Source organism: Hypanus sabinus, chromosome 13 (genome assembly GCF_030144855.1).
Source record: "Hypanus sabinus isolate sHypSab1 chromosome 13, sHypSab1.hap1, whole genome shotgun sequence".
NCBI classification, from domain to species: domain Eukaryota; kingdom Metazoa; phylum Chordata; class Chondrichthyes; order Myliobatiformes; family Dasyatidae; genus Hypanus; species Hypanus sabinus.
In genome coordinates this window covers 25,461,843-25,473,999 of record NC_082718.1, presented here as the reverse complement: position 1 = coordinate 25,473,999, position 12,157 = coordinate 25,461,843, and positions in this window count along the sequence as shown.

The following is a 12,157-nucleotide window of genomic DNA, read 5'->3' as shown; positions in this document are numbered from 1 at the left end:
TCTGAACCCCGGGAGCCTGTCTGCCTGTCTGAACCCCAGGAGCCTGTCTGCCTGTCTGAACCCCGGGAGGCTGCCTGCCTGCCTGAACCTCGGGGACCTGCCTGCCTGTCTGAACCCCGGGAGCCTGCCTGCCTGCCTGAACCTCGGGGACCTGCCTGCCTGTCTGAACCCCGGGAGCCTGTATGCCTGTTTGAACCCCGGGAGCCTGTCTGCCTGTCTGAACCCCGGGAGCCTGTCTGCCTGTCTGAACCCCGGGAGCCTGACTGCCTGTCTGAACCCCGGGAGCCTGTCTGCCTGTCTGAACCCCAGGAGCCTGTCTGCCTGTCTGAACCCCGGGAGGCTGCCTGCCTGCCTGAACCTCGGGGACCTGCCTGCCTGTCTGAACCCCAGGAGCCTGTCTGCCTGTCTGAACCCCGGGAGCCTGTCTGCCTGTCTGAACCTTGGGGACCTGCCTGCCTGTCTGAACCCCAGGAGCCTGCCTGCCTGTCTGAACCTCGGGGACCTGCCTGCCTGTCTGAACCCCGGGAGCCTGTCTGCCTGTCTGAACCCCGGGAGGCTGCCTGCCTGCCTGAACCTCGGGGACCTGTCTGCCTGTCTGAACCCCGGGAGCCTGCCTGCCTGTCTGAACCCCAGGAGCCTGTCTGCCTGTCTGAACCCCAGGAGGCTGCCTGCCTGCCTGAACCCCGGGAGCCTGCCTGCCTGTCTGAACCCCGGGAGCCTGTCTGCCTGCCTGAACCTCGGGAGCCTGTCTGCCTGTCTGAACCCCGGGAGCCTGTCTGCCTGTCTGAACCCCGGGAGCCTGTCTGCCTGTCTGAACCTGGGGTGCCTGTCTGCCTGTCTGAACCTGGGGGACCTGTCTGCCTGTCTGAACCCCGGGAGGCTGCCTGCCTGTCTGAACCTCGGGGACCTGTCTGCCTGTCTGAACCCCGGGAGCCTGTCTGCCTGTCTGAACCCCGGGAGCCTCCCTGCCTGTCTGAACCCCGGGAGCCTGCCTGCCTGTCTGAACCCCGGGAGCCTGTCTGCCTGCCTGAACCCCGGGAGCCTGTCTGCCTGCCTGAACCTCGGGAGCCTGTCTGCCTGTCTGAACCCCGGGAGCCTGTCTGCCTGCCTGAACCTCGGGAGCCTGTCTGCCTGTCTGAACCCCGGGAGCCTGTCTGCCTGTCTGAACCCCGGGAGCCTGTCTGCCTGTCTGAACCCCGGAAGCCTGTCTGCCTGTCTGAACCTGGGGGACCTGCCTGCCTGTCTGAACCTCGGGGACCTGCCTGCCTGCCTGAACCTCGGGAGCCTGCCTGCCTGTCTGAACCTCGGGAGCCTGACTGCCTGTCTGAACCCCAGGAGCCTGTCTGCCTGTCTGAACCCCGGGAGCCTGTCTGCCTGTCTGAACCCCGGGAGCCTGTCTGCCTGCCTGAACCCCGGGAGCCTGCCTGCCTGTCTGAACCCCAGGAGCCTGTCTGCCTGTCTGAACCCCGGGAGCCTGACTGCCTGACTGAACCCCGGGAGCCTGTCTGCCTGTCTGAACCCCGGGAGCCTGTCTGCCTGTCTGAACCTCGGGAGCCTGACTGCCTGTCTGAACCCCGGGAGCCTGTCTGCCTGTCTGAACCCCGGGAGCCTGTCTGCCTGACTGAACCCCGGGAGCCTGTCTGCCTGCCTGAACCCCGGGAGCCTGCCTGCCTGTCTGAACCCCGGGAGCCTGTCTGCCTGTCTGAACCCCGGGAGCCTGACTGCCTGACTGAACCCCGGGAGCCTGTCTTCCTGTCTGAACCCCGGGAGCCTGTCTGCCTGCCTGAACCCCGGGAGCCTGCCTGCCTGTCTGAACCCCGGGAGCCTGTCTGCCTGTCTGAACCCCGGGAGCCTGTCTGCCTGTCTGAACCCCGGGAGGCTGCCTGCCTGTCTGAACCCCGGGAGCCTGTCTGCCTGTCTGAACCCCGGGAGCCTGTCTGCCTGTCTGAACCTTGGGGACCTGCCTGCCTGCCTGAACCTCGGGGACCTGTCTGCCTGTCTGAACCCCGGGAGGCTGCCTGCCTGTCTGAACCCCGGGAGCCTGTCTGCCTGTCTGAACCTTGGGGACCTGCCTGCCTGCCTGAACCTCGGGGACCTGTCTGCCTGTCTGAACCCCGGGAGGCTGCCTGCCTGTCTGAACCCCGGGAGCCTGTCTGCCTGTCTGAACCCCGGGAGCCTGTCTGCCTGTCTGAACCTTGGGGACCTGCCTGCCTGCCTGAACCTCGGGGACCTGTCTGCCTGTCTGAACCCCGGGAGCCTGTCTGCCTGCCTGAACCCCGGGAGCCTGTCTGCCTGTCTGAACCCCGGGAGCCTGTCTGCCTGCCTGAACCCCGGGAGCCTGTCAGCCTGCCTGAACCCCGGGAGCCGCTCTGCTCAGCCTGCCTGAACTTTATCTGCCTGAACCCCAGCTACCCTTAAGTGCCATGCCATCCCCATCCTGTCCTCCCCCTAGCACCTCAGTGCCTGCGTCCTGCGTTTGGGTCCATCCGGCCCCACCTTGACACTATGACTCTAGGACGCAGTCTTCACCTCTCAGACACTCTAGGACTCAATCTATGACTTTAGGTCTCAATCTTCACCTCCCAGATGCTCTGGGACTCGATCTATGCCTCTCAGACACTTGAAACTTCATTCCTCTTTGCTCAACCCTGAATTCCCTCTACAATGATCATGCCTGCAGCTGCCATGACACTTAAACTGGCAGTCCCTTCTTTCATTCTCCTCTGGTATGACATTTTATTAAACTTGATTGCATGACTATTCTTCATTATCTGACTTAATTGTTTCTCCTGGAGCACCATTATGGTGTAACTAGTAGAGCCTCTGCCTCACTGCCCTAACAACCCAAGAGGGACAGGGTTGGAGCATAGCAGCACATTCATATTACAGAGCCAGGGATTAATTGGGGTTCAATTCCTGCCACCATCCATAAGGGATTCTCCCTGTGACTACATGGTTTCCTCTTGGTGCTCCAGTTTCCTCCTACGTTCAAAGACGCACAGGTTAGGGTTAGGATTGGTGAGTTGCGGGCTTGCTGTTTTGGCGCCGAAAGTGACATGACAGTTGTGAGCTACCCACAGCACAATATTTGGACTGTGCTGGTTATTGACACAAAAGAACACATTTTACTGTATATTTCAATGTATATGGGACAAATAAAGCTAAGATTTTTCTTCTGTTCTGACCTCCGACTCCGTCTGTGTGATGTTTATGTGTTCTCCTCAGGTCTTCCTTCCTTTGGATGCTTTGGGTTTCCTTCCATATCCCTAAGTGAGAGTTGGTGAGTTAAGTGGCCACAGTCAATTTCCCTTATGTGTAGGTAAGTGGAGATACTAGAGCAGTTGATACAAATACAGGGAGAATAAAACAGGAATGGTGAAGGATTATTATAAACGGGTGTTTGCTGTTGAATTTGGTTCAGTTTCCATGTTGTATCACTTGAGGAACATGGCACTAAGAACATCTTGGGTTATTACTAGCTAGATAAAGTCACTGTTACTCTTTTTATGGATTCAGCACATTGGAGTCAATTGGAATTAGGTGAAAAATTCTCCACTGGCTGGGTCAAATTGTCACCGAAAGGCATAGGGTTGGATGTGAAATATCACAGATGCAGGATATTGTGGCAGGTGGTCAAGAATGGAAGGATCTTGGAGTTCAAGAGCATAGATCCCTCAAGGTAGTTGTGCAGGTTAATAGGGTGTTTAATAAGGCATATGGTGTGTTGGCCTTCATTAGTCAAGTGAATTGGCTTCAAGAGCCACAAGGTAATGTTGAAGCTCTATAAAATCCTGGTTAAACCATACTTATGACTATTCTCAGCTTGACTGATGAAGTAAGAAAACAATTACTTGGAGGCCACGAATTACCTCCTAACTCATAATTAAAACAAAGTTTCTTGTCACAATGTTTTTTCAACATCTCTTTTCCTCCAAAATTAATGATTTGAAATGCTGTATAGATCTGTGATTGGCGATCAGTCTCGGTTACTTCATAAAGCAGGCCCTTATTTGCGAGTGGATCCAGAGGTAAGAGGGGGAAAAAAGTTAGATACTGGAAGTCTGAGATGAAAAAAAAGCTGGAAGTGCTGGAAATAAAGGTCAACACATTGTGTGTGCTTTAACGGGAGTGAGTGGGGTGGGGGGGCAGATGGTACACATTGGAACGTCGAGCTGGTGCCTCACAGTGCCAGAGATCTAGTTTCAATTCTGACCTTAGGTGTTGTGTGCCGTTCGTATCTTCTCCTTGTGACCATATAGGTTTTTTTCCAGGTGCTCCAGTTTTCTTCCACATCCCAAAGGCACGTGGACAGTTAGGTTAATTGCACCACACCTCTCTTTCCTATCAGATTCCATGATAAACTGTACTGGAGTTTCTTCTAGAGCAGTGTGTTGTGAGAAATGAGGCAAGGTGCGGTCAAGAGTTCTGTCATCAAAGGAAGAAGGAAACAATCATTGAAAGAGAAGGAAGACAGCTCCTCCATCGATATTCCCTTTAACCTGTGTCTCCCTCCCCATCTGGTATGCAACTAACTTGTTTTCTCTTTTCCCCGGTCCTGGTGAAGGCTCTCTCACAGATCTGAAACTGAACTGTTTGTATTTCCACAGTTGCTGACTGACCTGCTAAGTATTTCTAGCACATTCAGTTTTTATTTCGGAGTTGCCTTGCTTATTTCTTTGTGTACCCTGTCCAAGGTAAGTCCACTTGGATTCTTGTGATTTATTTAATTTGGGAAGATCCTGAAGCTTTCCATTCATATTCAAACTGACACAGTTCATATCTTCAGTGCCGTTGATTAATATCGGAACCTGCACTGGAGATTCAGTCAAAAATCTTTACTCGTCACTAAGTACAATAAAGGAGGGAGCTTGGCAGAAGAAATTTGAAATCTTCAGCGAAAGCTGTCAGTGTAGGCACTACTGGACAATGCAAGATATTAGGTGAATATACCGGGAGATATGGAACTAAAACAGGTGCACAGATCTGTGTCACAGTTATAATTAAAGGGTAAAAATGTCTGAGGACATTACTCACTTCTCACGATTCAGAAAATTCAACCAAACCAATCCCAATCTGATTGAGTTAGCAAGTCTCTCAGTTAAAGGATGCAAGATTTAAACAATTTACTTACTTTGTTTGAAGAGATTAATCAGAAGGTTGGCCTTCTTAAACTGTGATATGCATGTGATCAGATATTGATCAAACATTTAGCACGGAAGATGCATTCCAAATAACTATCAGCCAAATCTAATTTGGCAGTAGCCATTGTTTTGTTAAACTAAACAAGTATCATTCGACAGGAAAGAACACTTTACTCTATGGTTTGCAAATACATGTGAGCATATTCGAGCACATCTGTGTACCTGTTTTAGTTCCATATCTCCTGGTATATTCACCTAATATCGTCTGAACCCTTAGTGCCTAGGGCCTCCTTGTGAGCATAATATTTGGGATAATTCTAGTGAAAAATCATCAGCCTGAAATGCTAACTCTGTTTCTCTTTCTGCAAAAGCTCCTTGCTCTGAATATTTCTGGCTGTTCAACTTTACTTCTGCTTTCCAACATCTGTAATATTTCACTTAATAGGGTTAATTGTCCTACCTCCTTTTCTTATCAGATTCCATTATGTGCAGCTGTTAAAGTCCGTGATAAAATGTTTTGGTGATTCTTCCGGGGTGGCGAGTTGTGAGAAATTGGTGAGGTGCGGGCAACTGTTTTGTCATCTAAGGTCGTTACTGGAATGGTAATCAATACAACACAGGAACAGTCCTCCCCACCATCGGCAGTATCTACAGGAGGTATTGTCTCAAGAAGGAAACAGCCATTATCAAAGACCTTCACTATCCGGGCTCTACCATCTTCTTGCAGCTACCATGGACAGGAAGAAGAGAAGCCTGAAGACCTGCACCACTGGGTTCAAGAACAGCTACTTTACTACAACCATTGGGTTCTTGAACCAAAGTGCACAACCCTAATCATGACCTCAGTATAGCAACACTTCGATATCTGCACTAAAATGTAATTTGCTTTTTGTTCTAATTGTCTTTGTTCTAATAATTGTCTTTGTTCAGCATTTTCTTAAATGCTGAAATTGAACCTTGATCCACCACTTCATCTGGAAGCCTCATTCCATACTCTCACCATTCTCTGAGCGAAGAAATTCCTCCTTATGTTCCCCTTAAACATTTCACCGTTCACTCTTAACCTACAACTTCTAGTTCTTGTCTCACCATGTCTCAGTGTAACAAGCCTATTCGCATTTACCCAATCTATACCCCTCATAATTTTGTGTATTTCTATCAAATCTCCTCTCATTCTCCTATACTCCAGGGAATAAAGACCTAACCTATTCAACCTTTCCATATAATCTGGTTCACAAGCCCAGCAACATCCCAGAAAATTTTCTCTGTCGTCTGTCAATCTTACTGATACCTTTCCTGTAGGTAGATAACAAGAATTGTACATATTACTTCAAACTAAGTTTCACCAACATCTTATACAACTTCAACATAACATCCCAACTCCTGTATTCAATACTTCGATTTACGAAGGCCAATGTGCCTAAAGCTCTCTTCACAACCCTACCTACCTATGATGTCATTTTTAAGGAATTACGGATTAGTATTCTCACATCCCTCTGTTCGACTGCATCCCTCAGTGCCCTACCCCCATGGTTAGACCTTCCAAAGTGCAACACATGTCTACATTAAGTTCTATCTGCCATTTTTCTGCCCATTTTTCCAGCTTGTCCAGATCCTGCTAAAAGCTTTGATAGTTTTTTTTACAGTCCCCTAAACCCCCAGTCTTGGTTTTATCCTCAAATTTGCTGATCTGGTTTATCATACTATCATCCAGATCATTGATCTAGATGACAGACAGCATCAATCCCTGAGGCACACCACTAGCCAGAGTCTGAGAAACAACTATCTACTACCACTCTCTAGTTTCTCCTGTGAAACCCAATATCTAATCCAATTTACTACCTTATTCTGATTGTGAATGCCAGGCATATGGGTTGACTACCCATTTCTGTACCTAGATGCTGCCTGACCTGCTGAGTATCTGCAGCTCTTCTGTGTGATGCTCAGATTTAGAGGGATTTGGGCAATGTACAGGCTAGTGAAACTAGCTCACGTAGATTGTTTAGCAAGGATAAATTGGGCTGAAGGGCCTGTATCCATGCTGTATAACTTGATGACTCTGTAGATCTTGTGATTTATGCCTTTGAAATGGAAAAGGAGATTCTTCACAACAGACCCTACCAATGTTCCCTCTAACTTGTAATGACCAGTGTGCGTAAAAACCTTGTGCTCTGCAGTATTTTGCTCAGTGACAACAACATGTGCACACTGAATTTTATATAAAGGTGTATTCATTTTAGCAGCTAGCAAAACTTTGATCTCCTCTGGGTTTGATCGTTTTTCCTCTCATTCATCTGCACTCTCACAAAACAATCGTAGCAGGCCTATAGCGGGTAATGAAGGATTCCCTCACTGTAGCTTTTGCATGCCATCCATATGTGATGTGCTTGCTAAATGATGCTTTAAAAAAAGCAAAGTTTCCAAATGTCTCTCCACTTCTTCCCACTTACAAATTCTCCAGCAACTTTTGCATCATAACAATATATGCAGGTAACACCTTTTTCTGTATCGGACATAAATATTTCTTGTAGCTGCACGTTCTTGACCTCACAAGCTTCTACTCTTTCATTAAGCCATTCAACTTTAAATGAACTAGCAGTTCCTTTGCGCTTCATGCCCTTTGCTTCTTTGGAATTCAACATAGTGAATAAATAATTTCTTCATTGTAAACAGTATAAATGAGCCAGTTCTAAAATCTGCAGACAACCCATCGCAAATTCCATGTTGTCAACACCATCCGCACCAGAGACCAGAGAAGGAAGTGAGATTGTGTACAATCATGAACTATACTTAACATGCCAATGAGGTAATGGGCGACAACCTTCTGTGCACAGTTTAAATTCCTTTGTGCGCTAGTAGCAAAAGATGTGTGTGTGTGTGTGTGTGTGTGTGTGTGTGTGTGTGTGTGTGTGCAAATGACACACCTTAGAGGGAACATTGATCCTACTATATTGTGGGTGTATGGATGTGCTATGTCATATGGTCTTTTTCTTGTGCAGTAAATTTCTATGATCCTAAGCACAGTTGGTTATGAGTCAGAAAACTCCACTCCAGAGATCTAAGCACAGAATTCAAAGCAGATGCCCAATGCTACACTGTGGAAGTGATCTTGCATCTGAGGTGTGTTTACATGGATGAGGCTTCAAACTGAGCCCCATCTGTTTCCTGAAATAAAGGAACGCACACCAGGATTTATTTTGAAAGATGATGTCCTTCTAATGACCTCCTCAATATTTATCACTCAATAAATAGTACTTAGGTAGATTTTCTGTTCATCGCTGTTATGTGGGAGCTTGCTATGTAAGATCTGGCTTCAGTGTTGCCATCATTATAACCATGCCTATATGAGAAAAGTAAAACATAGAACTTAGAATGGTACAGTAGAGTAACAGGTCCTTCAGCCCACAATGTTGTGCCAAACTAATTAAACTAATGATTAAATGCCTGACTAAATTAATGCCCACTGCTTATGCAATGTCTACATCCCTGCATTCTCTGCACAATCATGAGTCTTTTAAGCTCTGCTATTATATTGGTCTCTGGCAGAGCATTCCAGGCACCCACTACTCTGTGAAAAACTTGCCTTGCACATCTCCTTTGAAATTCCCACCTTAAATGCGTGACCTCTACTATTAGACGTTTCAACACCAGGAAAAGCAATACCGGCTGTCTACCTGTCTACCTCTCATGGACTATAAACTTCCATCAGGTCTCCTCTCAGCCTCTGCCACCCCAGAGAAATCAACCCAGGTCTGTACACATGCAACACACACAAAATGCTGGTGGAACGCAGCAGGCCAGGCAGCATCTGTAGGAAGAGCACTGTCGACTTTTCGGGCCAAGACCCTTCGTCAAGAGGGTCCTTCGTCAGGACGAAGGGTCTCGGCCCGAAACGTTGACAGTGCTTCTTCCTATAGATGCTGCCTGACCTGCTGCGTTCCACCAGCATTTCATGTGTGTTGCTTGAATTTCCAGCATCCGCAGATTTCCTCATGTTTATACACATTCTCCTTCTATCAAACGCTCTCTAATCCAGCCAGTGTTTGGGTAAACCTCTTCTGCACCCTCTCCAAATCCAGTGGATTCTTCCTGTAACGGGGTGGTCAGAATTGAATGCAATACTCCTGACATGGCCTAACCAGAGTTTTATAAGGCTGCAACACAACTTCCCCACTCTTGAACTCAGTTCTTTGACTAACAAAGGCAAGCATACCATTAGGCTTTTTTACCACTCTACCAACCTGTGCAGCTGTGTTCAAACAGCTATACACACAGACCAAAGGATCCCTCTGTGCATTAGCCCTGCTAAGAGACCTACTACTGTTCAGGCAACTTTCCCATTACAATTGGTCTCCCAAAGTGGAACACCTTACACTTGGCCGGATTTAACTCCATCCACTATTTCTCAGCCCGTATCTGCAACTGATTTATATCCCACTGCATCCTATGGAAATGTTCTACATTATCCACAATGCTGCCAATATTTGTACCGTCAATGTGTTTCATTGATTGTAAACCACCTTGGAATCTATGGTAACAGGAACACTGTAAATGTTGGTTGTGCTTTGATGTTCACCTCCATCAATTTTTCCATCTTATTTCAAGCAGTGTGTTTAAAAACTCAAATTAATATCAGTTCAGTTTATTCTACCCTTCTCCATGAAATTGTCTACCTTGGTAGCAACCCGTACTATGAAAGGTTTCCACGCCTCTCCTTCCATTTGCCTGTCTGCACAGCTGATCATTTGAAAAAGGACAGCAAGCAACAAAACAATTCGGTATTGAAAGGAAAAAGGCGTCTTTATTCCTTTCCATAGATGCTGCCTAACTTGCTGTTCCTCCAGCATTTTATGTGTGTCGTTCTGGATTTCCAACCTCTGCAGTATCTCTCGTGTTCAGTATTGAAAGCCAATTTACAGCTCATTACTGTTACTATTGCTGGAAATGGTTTCGACAACCTGCAACAATTTAAGTCGGACAGAAGTTTTATTTTTTTCTGATAATTGAAAAGTAGGAGAATTTGATTCATGTGTGACCACCTGTGAAACCACAATCTGTGATGGAAGCAACTGCCAACCCAATTAGTGGATCATTATATTAAGACTCACTATCAGCGGATAATTTCGAAGCCTTGGTCCATCGTGAACTTACACTTAATAGGAAACTGTCGTGCTAATCAAAATGGAAAATTTTCCACTCAGCAAATTAAATAAGGGGAAAAGTTATCTGTGCTGGTCATGGATTTATACATGGTAAAGAGACTAATTTATTTGTTTATCAAATTATGACAGCTTATATACTGTTATATGATGCTTTTGTTAGGCTTCGGGTTATAAGATGAATTATGAAAAGGTAATGAATAGGTACTCAATATTATTCTTTCTCGAGCAATTTTAAATTGCAGTAATAAATAATTCCAATACAATTAGATAGTTATAATCAAATTAAGGTTTGAGCTCCATGGATAATTAATAACTTGAAGCAGAGCACACATCTCCCTATGTTTAGTATTGGCAAATGCCTATTCAAATAGAAACTATAAATTTGTGCAACTATTCGTCAAACACGGGTAAGTAATCTGTCCCCAAGTGTTGTTTGTTAATGTCACATATGTGTTCTTATTCAGGCACTGTTTGTCCTTCTAATGGTTTAATTGCATCAAATGACTTATCAGAATTAGGACTTACAGACTGGCGCTCAATCATTCAAAGGAATGTTACGGAGCTTCTAATATATGTAAAATCCTGCCCTTCTGGTCTTACACACATACTCCATGCAAATGAGTTGGAGATAGGGGTTCCTTGCTCAGACACTGAATGCTTAAGTAGGTTTCTGATAGAGATTATTTGTGATAAGTTGTGATATATTTACAAGTTGTGTGGTTTGTGGCTTGCAGAGTGGTGATGTTCTCACTGTCCCTGTCCTTCTAGATCGTAGTTTGATCGATTCCAGGATGACAGGCGAAATGAGAAGTGTGCCCCCACTGGAGAACCTGAGACTGAACCGAGTCAGGCATGAAGAGGCGACTGGAGGGTCCATTGCCAGGGTCAGGTTGAGTCCGTTGGGCCTCTTTGACTATGGTGAGGGCAGCCACTACACAGGATGATGGAAGGATGGTCTTGGGGTTGGGAAGGCCCTCTTCGGAGATGTATTGACAGGAGAGAGTATCGGGCTTCCTGTTCTTGGACTCTGGACAATAGGTGAGTGTGAATCTGAATCAGCTAAAAAATAATGTCCAATAGGCTTGGCAGGAATTCAGACATTTGGTGGTTTGGATGTATGCGAGATTCATGTGATCAGTCCAGTCGATGAATGGATGTTCCACCCTCTCCAGCCAGTGCCTCCGCTCCTCCAAAGTGAGTTTGACAGCCAGTAACTCCCGGTTCCCTATGTTGTAGTTCCATTCGGCAGGGGATAATCAGCGAGAAAAGAAGGCGCAGGGATGGAGCTTTTAGTCTGGGCCAGAGCGTTGGGAGAGGACCGCTCCCACCCCAGAGTCGGCAGCATCAACCTCCACAATGAATTGGTGAGAGGGGTCTGGTTGGACCTGGATGGGAGCAGAGGTGAAACGCCTCTTCAACCTCGAGAGGGCTGAGTCCGCTTCGGGGTCCCGGTGAAAAGGGGTTGTAGGAGAGGTGAGTCGAGTAAGGGGCGCTGCCACCCGGCTGTAATCCCTGATGGAACGACGATAAAAGTTTACAAACCCCAGAATTCTCTGGAGTTGTTCGAGTGTCATGGGCTTTGGCCACTCTGCCACCGCCTGGATCTTTTTGGGATCCGCCCTCACTTGCCCGCTCTCGATGATGTACCCTAAGAAACTGACAGAAGGGTCATGAAACTCACTACTCAGCCTTCACGAATAGTTTGTTATCCCAAAGCCTCTGCAGAACCTAACGGACATGGTGGATGTGCTCCTGAAGACTGCAGGAGAAGATTAAGATGTCGCCCAAATAAACAAAAATCAAACGGTTAAATAAACTCCCTAAGGACATCGTTTATCAGGGCTTGGAAGACGG